The following is an 18,612-nucleotide window of genomic DNA, read 5'->3' as shown; positions in this document are numbered from 1 at the left end:
AAACTTCCAAACTCATTCTATGAGGCCACCATCACCCTAATACCAAAACCTGACAAAGATACTACAAAAAAGAAAACTACAGGCCAATATCACTGATGAACATAGATGCAAAAATCCTCAACAAAATTCTAGCAATCAGAATCCAACAACACATTAAAAAGATCATACACCATGACCAAGTAGGCTTTATCCCAGGGATGCAATGATTCTTCAATATCCGCAAATCAATCAATGTAATTCACCACATTAACAATTTGAAAAATAAAAGCCATATGATTATCTCAATAGATGCAGAGAAGGCCTTTGACAAAATTCAACATCCATTTATGATAAAAACTCTCCAGAGAGCAGGAATAGAAGGAACATACCTCAACATAATCAAAGCTATATATGACAAACCCACAGCAAACATTATCCTCAATGGTGAAAAATTGAAAACATTTCCCCTAAAGTCAGGAACAGGACAAGGGTGCCCACTTTCACCGCTACTATTCAACATAGTTCTGGAAGTTTTGGCCACAACAATCAGAGCAGAAAAAGAAATAAAAGGAATCCAAATTGGAAAAGAAGAAGTAAAACTCTCACTGTTTGCAGATGACATGATCCTCTACATAGAAAACCCTAAAGACTCTACCAGAAAATTACTAGAGCTCATCAATGAATATAGTAAAGTTGCAGGATATAAAATCAACACACAGAAATCCCTTGCATTCCTATACACTAATAATGAGAAAGTAGACAAAGAAATTAAGGAAATAATTCCATTCACCATTGCAACGAAAAGAATAAAATACTTAGGAATATATCTACCTAAAGAAACTAAAGACCTATATATAGAAAACTATAAGACACTGGTGAAAGAAATCAAAGAGGACACTAATAGATGGAGAAATATACCATGTTCATGGATTGGAAGAATCAATATAGTGAAAATGAGTATACTACCCAAAGCAATTTACAAATTCAATGCAATCCCTATCAAGCTACCAGCCATATTTTTCACAGAACTAGAACAAATAATTTCAAGATTTGTATGGAAATACAAAAAACCTCAAATAGCCAAAGCAATCTTGAGAAAGAAGAATGGAACTGGAAGAATCAACTTGCCTGACTTCAGGCTCTACTACAAAGCCACAGTCATCAAGACAGTATGGTACTGGCACAGAGACAGAAATATAGATCAATGGAACAAAATAGAAAGCCCAGAGATAAATCCATACACCTATGGACACCTTATCTTCGACAAAGGAGGCAAGAATATACAATGGAGTAAAGACAATCTCTTTAACAAATGGTGCTGGGAAAACTGGTCAACCACTTGTAAAAGAATGAAACTAGAACACTTTCTAACACCACACACAAAAATAAACTCAAAATGGATTAAAGATCTAAATGTAAGACCAGAAACTATAAAACTCCTAGAGGAGAACATAGGCAAAACACTCTCTGACATATATCATAGCAGGATCCTCTATGATCCACCTCCTAGAATACTGGAAATAAAAGCAAAAATAAACAAATGGGATCTAATTAAAATTAAAAGCTTCTGCACAACAAAGGAAAACATAAGCAAGGTGAAAAGACAGCCTTCAGAATGGGAGAAAATAATAGCAAATGAAGCAACTGACAAACAACTAATCTCAAAAATATACAAGCAACTCCTGCAGCTCAATTCCAGAAAAATAAACGACCCAATCAAAAAATGGGCCAAAGAACTAAACAGACATTTCTCCAAAGAAGACATACGGATGGCTAACAAACACATGAAAAGATGCTCAACATCACTCATTATCAGAGAAATGCAAATCAAAACCACAATGACGTACCACTTCACACCAGTCAGAATGGCTGCGATCCAAAAATCTGCAAGCAATAAATGCTGGAGAGGGTGTGGAGAAAAGGGAATCCTCTTACACTGTTGGTGGGAATGCAAACTAGTACAGCCACTTTGGAGAACAGTGTGGAGATTCCTTAAAAAATTGCAAATAGAACTACCTCATGACCCAGCAATCCCACTGCTGGGCATACACACCGAGGAATCCAGAATTGAAAGAGACACATGCACCCCAATGTTCATCGCAGCACTGTTTAGAATAGCCAGGACATGGAAACAACCTAGATGTCCATCAGCAGATGAATGGATAAGAAAGCTGTGGTACATATACACAATGGAGTATTACTCAGCCATTAAAAAGAATACATTTGAATCAGTTCTGATAAGATGGATGAAACTAGAGCCGATTATACAGAGTGAAGTAAGCCAGAAAGAAAAACACCAATACAGTATATTAACACATATATATGGAATTTAGAAAGATAGCAATGACGACCCTGTATGCAAGACAGCAAAAATGACACAGATGTGTATAACAGACTTTTGGACTCAGAGGGAGAGGGAGAGGGTGGGATGATTTGGGAGAATGGCATTGTAACATGTATACTAACATGTAAGAATTGAATCGCCAGTCTATGTCTGACGCAGGATACAGCATGCTTGGGGCTAGTGCACGGTGATGACCCAGAGAGATGTTATGGGGAGGGACGTGGGAGAGGGATTCATGTTTGGGAACGCATGTACACCCGTGGTGGATTCATGTCAATGTATGGCAAAACCTATACAGTATTGAAAAGTAAAATAAAGTAAAAAAAAAAAAAAATTATTTCAACGACACATATCATTAAGCACTTATAAAATGCCAGGTGATTTTTTTAGTGCTTGGGACACTTCACATAAATTAATAGAGCAGGCTCAGCAATTTTTCCTTTAAAGGGCTATATAGAAAATATTTTAGGCTTTGCATACCATATGCTCTCTACTGAAATTCTGCTATTGTAGCACAGAAACAGCCAGAGACAATATATAAGCAAATAAGAGTGTCTGTGTTCTAATAAAACTTTAGTTATGAGACTGGGTAGTAGACCATATTTGTGAACTGACTTTGGTCTATAAAATCTCTTATAGAATTACCCATGGATATCTCAAATGTCTCATATCTAAGACAAAGTGCTTGATTTTCCCTGCCATAGTTTCTTCAGTCATTACAAATTCAATGAAGCATAACATTTTAAATTCATTTACTCAAGCCAAAAAACAAAAGAAGAAGAATTAGGGTTAGTATTTATATCTCTCTTCTCATCATCAGCATTCAATTTCTCAACAAGTCACACAAATTATATCTCCAAAATATACTTCACATCCATTCATTTCTTTACATCTTCACATCTCCAAAAGAAAGTAAAAGCATTAGTTGCTCAGTCGTGTCCGACTCTTTCCAGCCCCATGGACTGGAGCCCTCCAGGCAAGAATACTGGAATGGGTATCCATTCCCTTCTCCAGGGAATGTATCAAACCCAGGGATCAAAAGTGGTTTGCCTGCATGCAGGCAGATTCTTTACTGTCTGAGCCACCAGAAAAGCCCCTTACATCTCGAGATTATTATTTTCACTGTACTCTTGTAAGCAGTGCCTTACTATATTCCCTTTATCTTTCTTTCCCTATCCATTCTCCACACAGAAGTATCATGACATTTTAAGAATATAAGACAAATCATTCTTCTACTTCAAACTATTCAGTAAATTCTCTTTGCTCTTTGAAATAATTTCACATGTGTATGATCCAACTCTACTGGAATCCTCTGTTTCCCACATACACCAAGGTCTCTCCTGTCTCGTGAGTCTGCAGCCACTATTTCTACACCTGGGATATTCTTCCTCCAGTTCTTTGCATAACTGACTTCTTGGCTGTCTTTGTTAAAGTATTACCAACTCTTATCCCCTCTATCAATTTCTATATCATTGTTTATTTATTATCTAGCATTTATCACAGCCTCATCATGAGTTTATCATCTTTTACTTTCTCTGATATTTAAGATCCTCAAGTAGAGGGTTTATCATAGAATCCCTATGATCACCATGAGCAATGACTAAGAGTCAGTTAATGCTTAAAAATAGAGTGAATAAATGAATCTATTTTTATTAAATACATTGCAAAGAAACATAATATACTAATAAAAACAAAAGCTTTTGTTTCATGTTTTCTGAATCTTGTATTTCTTTAAAATGAAAAATTAGTTTATTCATTAGTTATTTGACTTATTCAGTCAATAAATATTACCCTGCACATCAGAGCTTCTCAGCCTCAGTACTATTGACATTTTGGGCTGGATAGTTCCTTCCTACAGAGGCTTCCCAGTGAGTTGTAGGATGCATGGCAGCATCCTTTATCTTTATCTCTGAGGTACTAAGAGCACCCACTCTTTTCCTCCTCCCTAGTTGTGACAATCAGAAATGCCTCTAAACATTGCCAACTGTATCCTGGGAGGGAAAAATCACATCTTCCCAATTGAGAACCTTGATAATTAAACATCTGTTGTAGCCTACATATTTTGTTGTTGGTTGTGCTGGTTTAGTTGCTAAGTCGTGTCTGACTATTGTGACCCCATGGACTGTAGCTCTGCCAGGCTCCTCTGTCCATGGGATTCTCCAGGCAAGAATGCTGGAATGGGTTGCCATTTTAGATGCTGGAATAAATGGGAAGCTATCTTCCTGTCCTCAGAAAATTAAAACCTAGTAGGAAAGAGAGATATTGAGCTAGTATTTTAAATAAGCACTATGATGAAGTATAGGGTAGAATTAAATTATGCAACAGGGAAATCTAACCTAAATTGGGGACTGGGGAAAGTTTCCCTTCAAGAAGTGATTGTAAGCTGAAATATCAGTGTTCTAAGTGAAATAACTGTAGAAGAAAAGAGTACTCCTGGCAGAGGAAGAATCGTGTAAAAGAACAAAGTATGGCCCATTTAAGAAGTAAAAACAAAATGCCAGTCTATCTAAAGTATAGAGCACGATCCATCACATGAAACCTGGAGAGGTCAGCAGGTGCCATGTTTTATTTACACAGGTGCATTCCATTAAAGATTTGGTGCTTTGTTCTACAAAAGCTATAAACGGTTAGACACATGATCAGACATGAATTTTAAGGTCTTGCCCTGGATTTTCTGATTAAAATGGATGAATAGGAGAAAGAGGACCTATAAAGTGAATAGAGACAACATGATGTAGTGTATAAATGCCAGTAATGATGAAATGAGTAGGAAAAGACAGAAGTGGGTGGAAATGAAAAAAGAAATCACGTGTGAATCAACTCGGCTTATAGATTAAATAGATTTCAGGGGCCAAGGATAGAAGAACCATGATGTAAGCCATTGAGCAGATGGTGGTATTTTGCTATTATTGATGCTAGGTCCACACATCCAAACTAATACAGAATTTCAGAAAATATAAATCTCCTTTGAATGCAAAGAAACTCTTCATATCAACAATTCATAGCATTAACATGCTGTTCTTTTGATTTATTTTCATTGTGATGGCAGTCTTTTATTCATTATCTCTTAACAGCCTAATAAATCACCACACATTCAGTGATTAAAACTGTGGTTTACATACTTTGTATGATATCTATTGGTCAGGAATATAGGCATGACTTAGTTGGGTCCTCTAATTTAGGATCTCTCATGGGGCTAGAGACAAAATATCAGACAGGGCTGGGGGCTTTTCTAAAGGCTTGAATGTGAAAGGATCTGCTTCTAGGCTCGGTTGGTGGTTCCTGAAAAAAATCAGCTCCTTGTGGGCTGTTGAATTGAGGCCACCCCCCGCTTTTTTTTTTTAAGGACATTGACTATAGTTTTTCCTCACTTCCTGTCACATAAGTCTTTCTCCATCTAACTTCACCAAAGCCAACAAGAGACAGAATCTGCTAACAAGACAAAAGACATAATCTTTTGTAGCCTAATCATGGAAAAACTTTTCAGCATTTCCAAATTCTCTTGGTTAGAATAAATTACTCAAGGGAAGAGAGTATACAAGTTCATGAAGACTAGGAGGTTGGATTCTTTTTGTGCTAGCTTGGGAGTCTATCTACCATAATTTATATATTATTTCAAGCATTCAGATTAAAATAAAATAAATACAATATGAAAAGGCAGGATTGTAGATGTATTGAGTCTGAAATAACTTAAAATTAGTTCTTCCTAGGAATAAATTTTCACAAATCTTGGAAGCTACTATATAGCATGGACAAGAAATATATTTTCTAAGAACACACAAGTTGAATGGGAATAGTAAACTGAGAAAATATCTTCTTTAATTATATAGATATTTATAGTATAGGATAGGAGTAGACAGAGTGTGTGGAGAACTCTAATGTTACTAATAAGTGTCAGGACTATAAACTTAATAGCATCAATTGTTTCAATTTTCTTTTAAAATGTCACATTATTTCTTTGCAGAAACATCCGATCTTGTCAATCAAAACTAGGCTACATGTCCTAATGTCTTTGTAAAAGTTTGGACACTCAGCAAAACATCTTATTTTTTTTCCCTAGAGTATCTTATTTTATTTAACTCCCAGCACATTGTTTGGAATTGATCTTGACAGACTTTAATCAGGTTGATGAAACTCTGTAGACTGTAAAGCATAAAATATAATGTTTGTTCTACCCATCTTAGAGGGCTCTTAAAATGAACATAACTCATCTGTGGCAGTGAGCATCAAATGTTTAAGAATATCTTTTTCTTTTCTCTACACTATCCTCAGTAGGTAGAGGGTTTCCAGAGAATGAAAACTTCCAGATCTTTTACTCACCTTAACATGACACCCTAAAATGGTGATATTTTCCAGTTATTGATGTTGAACATGTAGGATTTGAATTTTTTATTAATATTTCCATTTTATTTCAAACTGATGTGGGTGCTCTAGATACTATTTTATCACCCACAAAACACCTTTTTAAGCTTTAAAAAAATATAACAGTTCTATTTCAAAATCCATTTTAGTTAGATTTTTCCACATAAGTAACTCAAGAAAGGGCTATTATTTTTAAATATCAGTTTCTATGTTTTGTATTATTCTGAATGTCAGGCCAGCACTGCCAATTGTATGATTTAATTATTCAATTCATGATGTCAGATACTTATTATAAATAAAGAACAGCACTTCTTTTCATCTAGAGCAAATGTTATTCATAGGGAAATTGGTCATTTTGGAATTTAACAAGGAGGGAAGTAAAATAATTTATTAAATTTCTTCTAACTTTGCTCATGTCCGATAATGAACAGTGCATACTATTAATATTGTCAGTTATAAGTTAGTAAGACAGCAGTCTCAGGTTAATAGGTTTGGGAAATTTCTAAGTTCCAAGGCCATCTCTCTCCATTTCCAGAAACAAAACGTTAAAAGTCAAACCACTTATTTAAAATTATTTTTTGCTATTGTTAATTCATGCATGTTACATTGATGTAATAAGGGCACCTAACTTTAAAAAAAGAGTTGGATTTCAGCATTTTAACTTGTCAAACTACAGGAAAAATAGACCAACATTAAATTTCTAAAGGTTCTTTGAAGGGAAGTTAGGAGGGATCTAGACTTCCACCACCAAAGAGAGAGGATGTGAAGGAAAGGGATTGTGGGAGAGAAGTGAAAATTCAAATTTTAGGGGAGCAAAAATGGAAACATTCCCAATGGTTAGACAGGGACAATGGTTTCTTCCTCGTAGCAGGATCTGAGTCCAGCAGAAGAGAGCCACTGTGGAGTGGTAGGGACCTCAGAGCATAGTGCATCTGTGGACTTTGGTGTGCCTAGGAAGGCAGGGTGTACAGCACGGGGCTTCCTGTTATGGCAAGATTCCCAGTGGACAACAGAGCAATGAAGCTTTCCACCACTTCGAGAGCATATGAACTTATATAATAATTAATCATACTAGGGGACATAGTTTTACTTGTATTAACATGGGAAAGAACTTCAAGATCTTTTTAGGAAGTGAGTAAAGAGAGGGAGAGCCAATGACAGAGGTTATTTATTTTTGTTTTGTTTTTAAATTATCTGGTAAGAGGGATCTGGGATCTATGTTGACCATAATTTCATGCCAAATAGATGGGGAAACAATGGAAACAGTAACAGACTTTATTTTCTTGGACTCCAGAACCATTGCACATGGTAACAGCAGCCATGAAATTAAAAGATGCTTGCTCCTTGGAAGAAAAGCTATGACAAACCTAGACAGCCTATTAAAAAGTATAGACATTATTTGCCGACAAAGATCCATATAGTCAAAGCTACAGTTTTTCCAGTAGTCATGTATGGATGTGAGAGATAGACCATAAGGAAGGTTGAGAGCCAAAGAATTGATGCTTTTGAATTGTGGTGTTGAAGACTCTTGAGAGTTCATCGGACAGCAAGGAGATCAAACCAGTCAATCCTAAAGGAAATCAGTCCTGAATATTCATTGGAAGGACTGATGCTGAAGCTGAAGTTCCAATATTTTGGTCACCTGATGCAGAGAGCCAACTCATTGGAAAAGACTCTGAAGCCGGGAAAGATTGAAGGCAGGAGAAGGGGACAACAGAGGATGAGATGGTTGGACGACATCACCGATTCAATGGACATGAGATTGAGCAAACTCCAGGAGATAGTGAAGGACAGGGAAACGTGGCGTACTGCAGTCCATGGGGTTGCAGAGTGCTGGACATGACTGAGCAACTAAACAATGACAACAATATGTATTAATGTTACCCCCAAGTTTTTTATGGCTTGAAAGCTTATTTGTGTTTTGAACTGAAAATATTCCATTTTCTGGATGTATCAGGGTTTTTCAATCCATTAATTTACTGAAGACCATCTTGTTTGCTTCTAAACATGGGCAATTAGGAATAAAGCTGCTGCAAACATCCTTGTGCAGGTTTTACATGGACATAAATTTTCAATTCCTTCAGATAAGTATCAAGCAAGGAAAACAATTGCTAGATCACATACATCACATAACAGTATGTTTACTTTTATAGGAAATTGATAAACTATCTTCCAAAGTGGATGTACCATTTCATTGTCCCATCAGCAATGAATAAGTTCATTTTGCTCCACATTTTCACAGCATTTGATGTTGTGGGGGCTTTGGATTTTGGCCATTCTAATGGGTGTGTAGAGGTATCTCACTGTTGCTTTACCTTGTCTTTCTCTGATGACATATGATGTGGACCATATTTTCATATGTTTATTCATTTATCTTCTTTGATGTGGTGTCATAGACCATGTTTTAGTCAGGTTTTATGTTTTCTTATTGTTGAGTTTTAAGAGTTCTTTACAGATTTTGGATAACAATCCCTTCTTAAGTGTTTCAGGGATATTCTTTAAAAACAATATTTTGTATTGAAGTATAGCCTATTAACAATGTTGTGATAGTTTCAAGTGAACAGTGAAGGGACTCAGCCATAAATATACATGTATCCATTTCCCTCCAAACTACTCTCCCATCCAGACTGCCACATAGCATTAAGTAGAGTTCCATACGCTATACAGTAGATCCTTATTGGTTACCCATTAAAAAAAAATAGCAGTATGAAGATGAGGGACATCTTTTTTAAATCCCCTGTCTTGCTGGCAGTGATCTTTATTAGTTAACAGGAGGAAATCAACTCTTTAAGTAAACCCAGTAAGAAAACCCTTGTCTTTGCACCTACTTCTTGGATCTTTTTTATAACAAGATGTGGTCATTGCAAATATTTCTTGTTATGTGGTTTGTTAGTGAAAGGAAATGTCTTATACTGTACTTGCAATATTCTGAATATGTTAAAAATGCAACCTCATCAAATAAGTTTATACATAGTACAGAGTTAAATTTTTGAAGGTAAATACTTCTGGTTTAGATCTTGTTATTTGTTCAACCTAAATGAATAGTTGTAAAAACAGAGGAACCACCCAATGTATTTTTGAAGAAAAATAAATTAATAGTATAATGAAAAAATAGTTAAATATATGGTTCAAACAGGCTAATCTTGCTTCCTATCTTGCTTTTGCAAATGATTCCCTTCACTGAAGACTAGGGGCTACTCTGGAAAACAAGCTTCAATCCTGGGGCCATGTTGGCTATGAAAAAAATTCTTTGCTTATCTAGATTTCATATATTGCTGCCAATATCTGCCTGCCTTTTTTGTGCTTTTTCATTAAGGCACTGTAGTTATACTTCCCATTTCTGTTCTTTACCTACACTCTGCTTTTATCCTCAGGGTACCATAAATTATCCTTTCCCATTCTATTTATATATTTAAGATAAATAACTTGTATTGAATAAAAGAATGAATCTAAAAATGAAAGGGTGAGAGTGCATTATACCTATGGAAACAAACTACAATAATCCTAAATATAATATTTTATAGTTACACTGATTATTTTTTGGCTTGAATATTTTAGAATATACAAGTGTTAGTTCAATGTTCTTTCCTATGTCTTTCATCCTATGATACTTTATTTTAAAGGTAATGAGAGTGATATCAAATATATAAACATATATATGTATACTTTTATATCTACATATATATTCGAATGTACATGTGTATGTGGATATATATATATATAGGTTTTCCAGGTGGCTCAGTGGTAAACAATCCACCTACCAATGGTCACAGGTCCGATCCCTCAGTGAGGAAGATCCCCTGGAGAAGGAAATAGCAACCCACTCCAGTAGTCTTGTCTGGGAAATCCCATAGACAGTCCATGGGGCCACAAAGAGTTGGACACAGATAAGCTGGGGCTCCCCCGGTGGTGCTAGTGATGAAGAAACTGCCTGTCAGTGGAGGAGATATAAGGGACGTGGGTTCAATCCCTGGCTCATGAAGATCTCTGGAGGAGGGCATGGCAACCCACTGCAGTACTTGTGCCTAGAGAACCTGATGGACAGAGGAGCCCGGAAGGCTTCAGTCCATGGGGTCACAAAGAGTCGAACACGACTGAATCGACTTACACACGCAAGCCCTAGGAACACACACACATATACAACTTTTTTTCAGCAAGATGATATTGTGCTTTGTGGTTTAATGGACCATAGAATTTTCTTGAGGGAAAAACTTGGTGGACATTTGCTTTTTGGCAACAGATCTTTAGTTCTCCTCTCAGTGAACACCGCTCCTCTCTACTTGCAGCCATGTGTTTACATGAAGCTGTCTGCCTAGGCACAGCTGTCTTAATCTGTAAGTGCCATAAATGGTATCATACTGTGTTAGCAGATAGCTGGTTTATTAAAAAAATATAAAAATCTGATAAACTGGGAACACAGATGTCTTCTATTTATTGCTTCTTTGCATGGTGTTTAGGAAATATGGCTGGCATAATGTTTTAAACAGAACTAATACAACTGCACAAAAGACCCTCATAGTCAGTGTTTGTAACCTTCTTTTAATTTATAATTCTAAACACCCACACAAGCCCATAAAGGAAGGTTAGACTCAGGGACAGGTTCAACAGTGATGTTGGGTCTCTTGCTCCAACAATGCCCAGGGCAACAGATTGTCAAATTCAGACTGTTTGTTCTGGCAGCAAAAGAATAACAAAAGCAAAGGCTTGTACGTTTGGAGCTTGTTGAACTTCGCCCAACTCTGCTATCTTTTGCGTTGAGATACTTGTAAATCTTACAACTGTTTTACTGCCTATCTGAGCCATGTCAGAAGGGTGCATGGACTCTTATTTCAAAGCCCCCAGAATTCTTAGGTACCTATGCCTGTCAAGCCTTTCTAACCTTCCTTTGAAATGAAAAATAGTTTGAGATGTTCTCCTAGACATAACAATGGTGAAAAAGAAAAAGGTTACAATAACAAAATTGTTTTAACAAAGGGCAAGGGCACAAAGTTGTCTCAGCCAGTTGTGAACCCTAGCTACAGAGGCTTGATTTTATTACTTATAGGTTACAGGAGGCAGTGAGGAGCATTACAGAATGCCTAAAACCAGATTTGAAAACTTGGAACCAGTTCAGATGTTCCTCCAATTCACCTGCGAAACAAAAAATGGAAAAATGTTTTGCTGATTTTTTTTCTCCCACAATGTCCTTCTGTTATGCTAGAAGTTCATCTCTATGAAAAGCCATTCTATTGAATTAAAAAGTTAGCTACCATTTATTGAGAACTTATTATATATCTGGCATTGTTATGGATCTTAAATGTTTAATATGCATTTTGTGGTCAGTCATAAAATATACTGTGAGCCAAGGAGAAATCTAGTAGTTTGGGAAGATGATGGAATATGGCACCATTTGTAGTGAAATTCAATAGAAAGGGCTTTTAAAATGTAACCCTGATTTGGAATTTTGTACAAACTATTGTGGCAGAAAATGTTTTAGGTACTTATTAAAGATTCAACCTCTAGGGATTCTTGGTAACCTTTGGGTTGGCAACAAACAAGTAGCTATTTGCCTGGAGATAGAGAAATATATCCAAGAACAAAATCATTTTTGTTCAGTTTTGTATTTCAAATGAAAATTCTTTGAAAACCCATAGAACAAGCAATCATCCTGAAAGTTGAGATTGCAATTATAGAATTGGGCCCCTTAGAGAGAAAAAAAACATATGCTAGGCTTCAAGGTACTAAGAACCTTGCAATCCCAGAGTATAGAATTTAATTAATACCATGAATCAAACCAGAGAAGGTATGTTGACTAGAGAAAACTGGGATGAATTTTCAACCTCCTGATTCTCTGGTTTGAATTTTGAACCAGAGCCTTAAGAACTCCAAAACACCCCTGAGAATATTAATGCGGATTTTCTTTTGGAAAAAGAAAGTTACCCATGGAAGGTACTTGTATAAGGGCAGAAATAATCCAGTTATCTGTGGTCACCACCAAGTATCATGGACACCATTACTGAGGACTTAGAAATAGTCAGGAACTCAGAGCATCTGGCAAAATATTAGTTTTGATACTATAGACCTCTAACTCTTTCAAAGAAAAGCTATGAAACTAGTTTTTGGTGAACTAAAGAAGAGACTTTCATAAGGTTACAAACAATCTTTACAGTAAGTTCTGTAAGTTATGTATATTATTTTCTTAATCTATAATTGAAGGATTTGATATTTAAAGTGCTTGACTTTTCCCAAGACACCAGTCTTTGGCAGAAACAGGATTTAGACAAATCTAGATTTTTCTGATTCTTCAGCCCATTTTTTTTGTCACCACATAATATTAACTTTGCCACAATCTAATATGTGAAACAGTTCCACATGTGAGTAGATAGTGATTGCCACCCATATTTCTGTCTATTGTGAAAACCATTGACAGTGTATTCTTATTTTCAGATATTGTATTCTGAGCAAGTATTTCTTTTCATTTCCACAATACAAAATACATTGGCTCCTTTTTAAAGCAAAAATCTTGTCCATTTGAAGGGAAAAGAAGGAAGTACTTGACGCTACATCTGGGGTGAGAAGCAGAAAAGAGGTCTCACATTAACATTTACAGCAGGGTATAATGTCAGCAAAAATTTTCTGTTAAGAAGAGACAGCTCCTTTTGATTAAAAAAACCAAATGTTCTCTTCTGACATAGGGAAGCATTCTTGTTTACTTATAACAAATTTTGGGCTTTGTAAATGTAAGGATTACCTCTTCATTCAGTTGTGTCTCTCCAACATTCATTTGAAAGTACATTTATTTAATAAAATATTTATTGAGTATATGTTATATTCTTGGCTTTGCAATAGGCACTGGAAATAAAAAAGCTTAATAAGACACTATTCTAGTCCATAAAAGATAATAGTTTCTTGTGGAGACAAACTCACATCCCATGTCTAAGGATATGCTATTTAACTCATTTGTTTTGTACGATAACTATCTATTGCTGACATATTTGATATAAGAGATGCACTAGGAGATGTTCCTGTCCTCATGGACATTTTATAAAGACTTAAGATAAGTAAACAGAAAAAACAATGTGTATGATAAGATCTCAGAGAAAGAAAATGAGGCGTTTGTGGAATATTTAAGGATATGTCTAACTCATATCTGAGGATATCTTCCTAGAGAAAGTTTTATCTAAGCTAAGAACCAAACTGTAGGTAGAGATTACAGGCATCAAGAAGATTAAGGACACCTGAGAGACTGCTGCCTGTTTAAGGACTACAAAAGGGTTGTTGTCTGTAAAATTTTCAAAGAGTTTTCATTTGAAATACAAAACTGAACAACAACAAACAACAAGGTTGTTGTTGTTGTTTAGTTGCCAAGTTGTGTCCAACTCTTTTGTGACCCCATGAACTGTAGCCTTCCAGGCTCCTCTGTCCATGGGATTTCCCAAGCAAGAATACTGGAGTGGGTTGGCATTTCCTTTTACAGGGCATCTTCCTGGCCCAGGGATCAATCCTGAGTCTCCTGCATGAGCATGCGGGCTTTTTACCACTGAGCCAGCCACCAGGGAAGCCTACAAAATGGTGTAGCTAGGCTAAAAAACTAGAACTTTTGTCTTCTAGTTTTGAAATTTTGACTGACAGAAACTGTAGAAAAAAAAATTTTGTTGTCCTTAATTTATATTGATCAATTTTTGCAATGAAAATCAATGCCTTTTAAAATGATTTTTAAATGGAAATCATAATGAACTCTTTCCCCTCTTCATGTTCTATGATAATGTCAGTTTCAGTAGTGATGAATATATTCTCGGTAGTTTTCAGTAGTTTTCATTGTTTTATATCAATATTTTATGCTCTAAGTTGTTACTACAAAACTCAAGTTGTAATATATTTCTTCAAAAGTTCCAGTGGAACTTTATTTAATTTTGTACCGTATAATTGAATTTCTTTTTTTAACTTCAAATTAATAAAATTTACAAGACGTACCTTATAAAAAAGAATACTGTCTATATTTAAAACTCATAAAATGAAAAGTGCTTGGAAATATTCTATAATATCATGAAATTTTAACTGGTTCACTTTCAACTTTCTTTCTTCCTGTTGTAATCTCAACATTTTCAAAATTAATTTACGTCACTATTTGCATAAGCCCACAATCTGCTAAAGTTTCTCTCCTTCTGAAGTTCAAAGAGTTTGTATGTCAATTTTCATTCCCACTGTCATCAGGGAAGCAATATTATATATCAGTGAATATGCTTTGCTAAACCTCTATCAATTTTAAACTGCAGGAAATAAGTCTAGTCACCCTTAAACACATGCTGTCAATCAGAAAATCAGAAAGCAGGATAGACATAACATATGCTCACAGCATTGTAGAATCCACATGTGGTTGACATGCGGAATGATTCATAAATATATATCTTTAAACCCCAGAAAAGAAGCAGAATTTGAATGAATAATGAGGCCAAAGTGGATCCTAAACATTCAAGTTATTTCCAGAAACTGGAAAATGAAAAATGAATTTTTCTTTAAGGCAGACAGAGTGAATAAAAGTATAGGCAATTTGTCATAAATGGCTTTAGGATAAGTTAGGTAAATTTTATATCAAATATGAAATATAAATGCTAATTTCACACATATATTCATTTCTAAAGGGGAATGGATATAATCTCTGATTCTAGACTGCCTTTATAAAAGCCTATTTTAAGAATTGATGACGAATTTTAGTCACAGTTGGAAGAAAACTTTTTGTTTAAAGATTAGTTGTCAATATACTGTATCTATCTAGTATTGAATGAATATTATGTGTTTAAATTATCTACTTTGGTTGGCTTTAATTTGGGCATTAACTTGTTGAATTGCTGTATTAGAGATTTATGACTAATTCTCCCAGCAACACTAAATATAATCATTAGAATATCAGAATTTAAAGACAATTTCAAATATTGCCAACACAGTTCCGATTCACCAGAGATGGCATTTCCGACAGCTATCTGGCAGATTGTATGTCTTCTTTTTCTTTCCAATCAACTTTTCAACTCTAATGCATTTCATGTACTGTCAATCACAGCTCATTTAGACTTTCTGTAATTGGTGAAGTAATTACTTTTCATGCTTTTAAATCACGTGTGCATTTTGTAGCTATTAATCAATTTCCTGCTGTGCCCTGAGTTAAATTAAATTATAATACTAATATCAGAAGAGATCCCAATAGCTTTTCCTCCATACATTAGTGAAGCAATCATCAATGGAGAAGCCAGACTTTATTTTTATATAAAAATGTAGAGAATGATTTGCTAGAGCTGACAGATGATATCTACCATTTTTAGTGCTTACTGTTCTGCAACAACAAAACATTAAAATAATATATTACAAGCATTTGATGCAGTACAATTGTTTAGTGACTCCAAATAGCAGAATTTGCTTTTCTGTCCTGCAGCTGTCTGCCTCTTGTTCTCTCATTTGATGAAAATGAATGCAGAGTGAATGAGAATACATTTCTGCTCTCTTCTCTCGTTCATGGTTATATTGCTTTAGTCAAGCAGTTAATTTAAACCAGTACACCCAAAACTTCTAGGTAAGAGCAAGGTGGATTTCATGCCTCAAAGTAGCTCCAATTGGAGATATACCCAAAACTTAAACTAACAGACAGAGCTTTGTGATAACTAGATAGATAGATGGTGATTGTACTATGGGGAAAAATGATTAGGCAGGGATCCAATGCATATAGTTCAAAGTTGATGGGCAGCTATTTAAGTTTACTAATTATCAGAACATAGGATGAATAATGTTATGACTGGGTATGTTTAAAAATTAAACCATGCTGAAGTTTGGGATGAAATGTAGGTCATAAAACATAAGCAGGGATGTATTTAAATATCTCAAAGTGGAAAATCCTTCCCACATTTGACTCCTGGAGAGAATTTCAATATGACTTGCCCATGATGTCTTGCAATTAAAATAGAATTTAGTCTTCCATTTTGTTTAAAAATAAGGCCTTAAAATAAATTTATAGGATTTAATTGCCTGAAATGTTGCAAGTATAATAGAAAATTTTTACAAGAATTAAAATATACTTTTTATTTTGAGGTTTTTGGAATGTTTTCTGCTGTATGTATACTTGTAGAAGTGTAAAATTAGAGTTATTTTGTAAGTGTTGCAGTTTTATATCTTACAGAGGTATGAAGAGATATTTTTTAAAGATGTTTATGGCAATCGTACTACGAAACTAAGTTATATTAAAATAGAGAGCAGAAACTGAATGAAAAAATGGAAAGGAAGATTAGAGGATAAATGTAGATGTAAAAGCTATCATAAATGCCAATGTTTGAAAATATGAAACGAAATAGCACAATTAAAATGCTGAAGAAAACATAATGAGCTAAGGAAATATTTTCTACCTTTTTTCTCTGTATTTTTCAAAGAAGGAGACAACATTTTTTTTAATTTGTTATTTTCATAATGAAAATCTTCCTTCTGTACTAGTTATACACAGTATCATTTTTTCTTTTTTTAAAAAAATTCTGCTATTTTATCCCATAGCAATTGAAACAAAATATATGAAAGTAGGAGCACAATGCTTCAGACCTCATTTAAGTATAATTCTTTGTGCTCATGAACTGTTTCTAGAGAAGGAGAGAGGGCTGCTAAGGAAGATAGATATCATACAGGAATGTCAATCACATTTAATAGGCAGTGGTGGAAGGTAATCTTCTTCTTTCCATCAGTCTCTAGCAGACTAGTAGACAGAACTCATTACTGTGCAAATGAACCTGCCAGATGCTTCAGCCATTTGCCTCACTAGAGGTCACAGAGAGTTGACACCAGTTAAAGCTGGTTAAACGTGGCTAGGGAAGGAACACTGAGACAGAGCAGCGCCATAGGTGGAAATAAACAGTATGATCCCAACAACAACCTTAAGAAAGTTTAAAAAGTCTTTGTGCAATTGTAGGGGGGAGAAAGGTTGCATACAAGTGGTTCGTGTGTTTAAAAATTAGTTCCTCTCATCATTTAACAAATAATAAAAATAGATATTTAACTTTCCCAGTATTATGGCAACAGAATGTCAGTTCAGCAGCCTTTAGCCTATAGAAACCTAGAGATTTTTAGAAGGTTCATCTCACTGTCAGTGAGCTACCTCTTCTTATTGGGTCATTCTTTGTACTTAAAAATACTCAGTGCCATCTTCAACTAATGGTGGTAATACTGATTATTATTGCTAGGTCCATTGACTGTTAGTTATTCTCTTTGAGGAGCTCTGCTAAGCTATTATCTGGCTTAGTTTTCAAAGGCTCTCAACACAATAGGCATCATTATCTTTGTTTTACAAACAAGGAAACTGGAGCTACAAGAAGTTAGAATTTGCATCAAGTCATGATCTTAAAAGCAGAAAAGTTCTAATTTAGATTCAAGTGTCAGTTCAGTTGAGTTCAGTCGCTCAGTCGTGTCCGACTCTTTGATACTCCATGAATCGCAGCAAGCCAGGCCTCCCTATCTATCACCAACTCCCGGGGTTCACTCAGACTCATGTCCATCGAATCAGTGATGCTATCCAGCCATCTCATCCTCTGTCGTCCCCTTCTCCTCCTGCCCTCAGTCCCACCCAGCGTCAGAGTCTTTTCCAATGAGTCAACTCTTCACATGAGGTGACCAAAGTACTGGAGTTTCAGCTTTAGCATCATTCCTTCCAAAGAAATCCCGGAGCTGATCTCCTTCAGAATGGACTGGCTGGATCTCCTTGCAGTCCAAGGGACTCTCAAGAGTCTTCTCCAACACCACAGTTCAAAAGCATCAATTCTTCAGTGCTCAGCCTTCTTCACAGTCCAACTCTCACATCCATACATGACCACAGGAAAAACCATAGCCTTGACTAGGCGAACCTTAGTTGGCAAAGTAATGTCTCTGCTTTTGAATATGCTATCTAGGTTGGTCATAACTTTTCTTCCAAGAAGTAAGTGTCT

This window comes from Budorcas taxicolor, chromosome 5 (genome assembly GCF_023091745.1).
Source record: "Budorcas taxicolor isolate Tak-1 chromosome 5, Takin1.1, whole genome shotgun sequence".
NCBI classification, from domain to species: Eukaryota; Metazoa; Chordata; class Mammalia; order Artiodactyla; family Bovidae; genus Budorcas; species Budorcas taxicolor.
The sequence above is the reverse complement of the archived record's forward strand: the minus strand, read 5'-3'. Positions refer to the sequence as shown.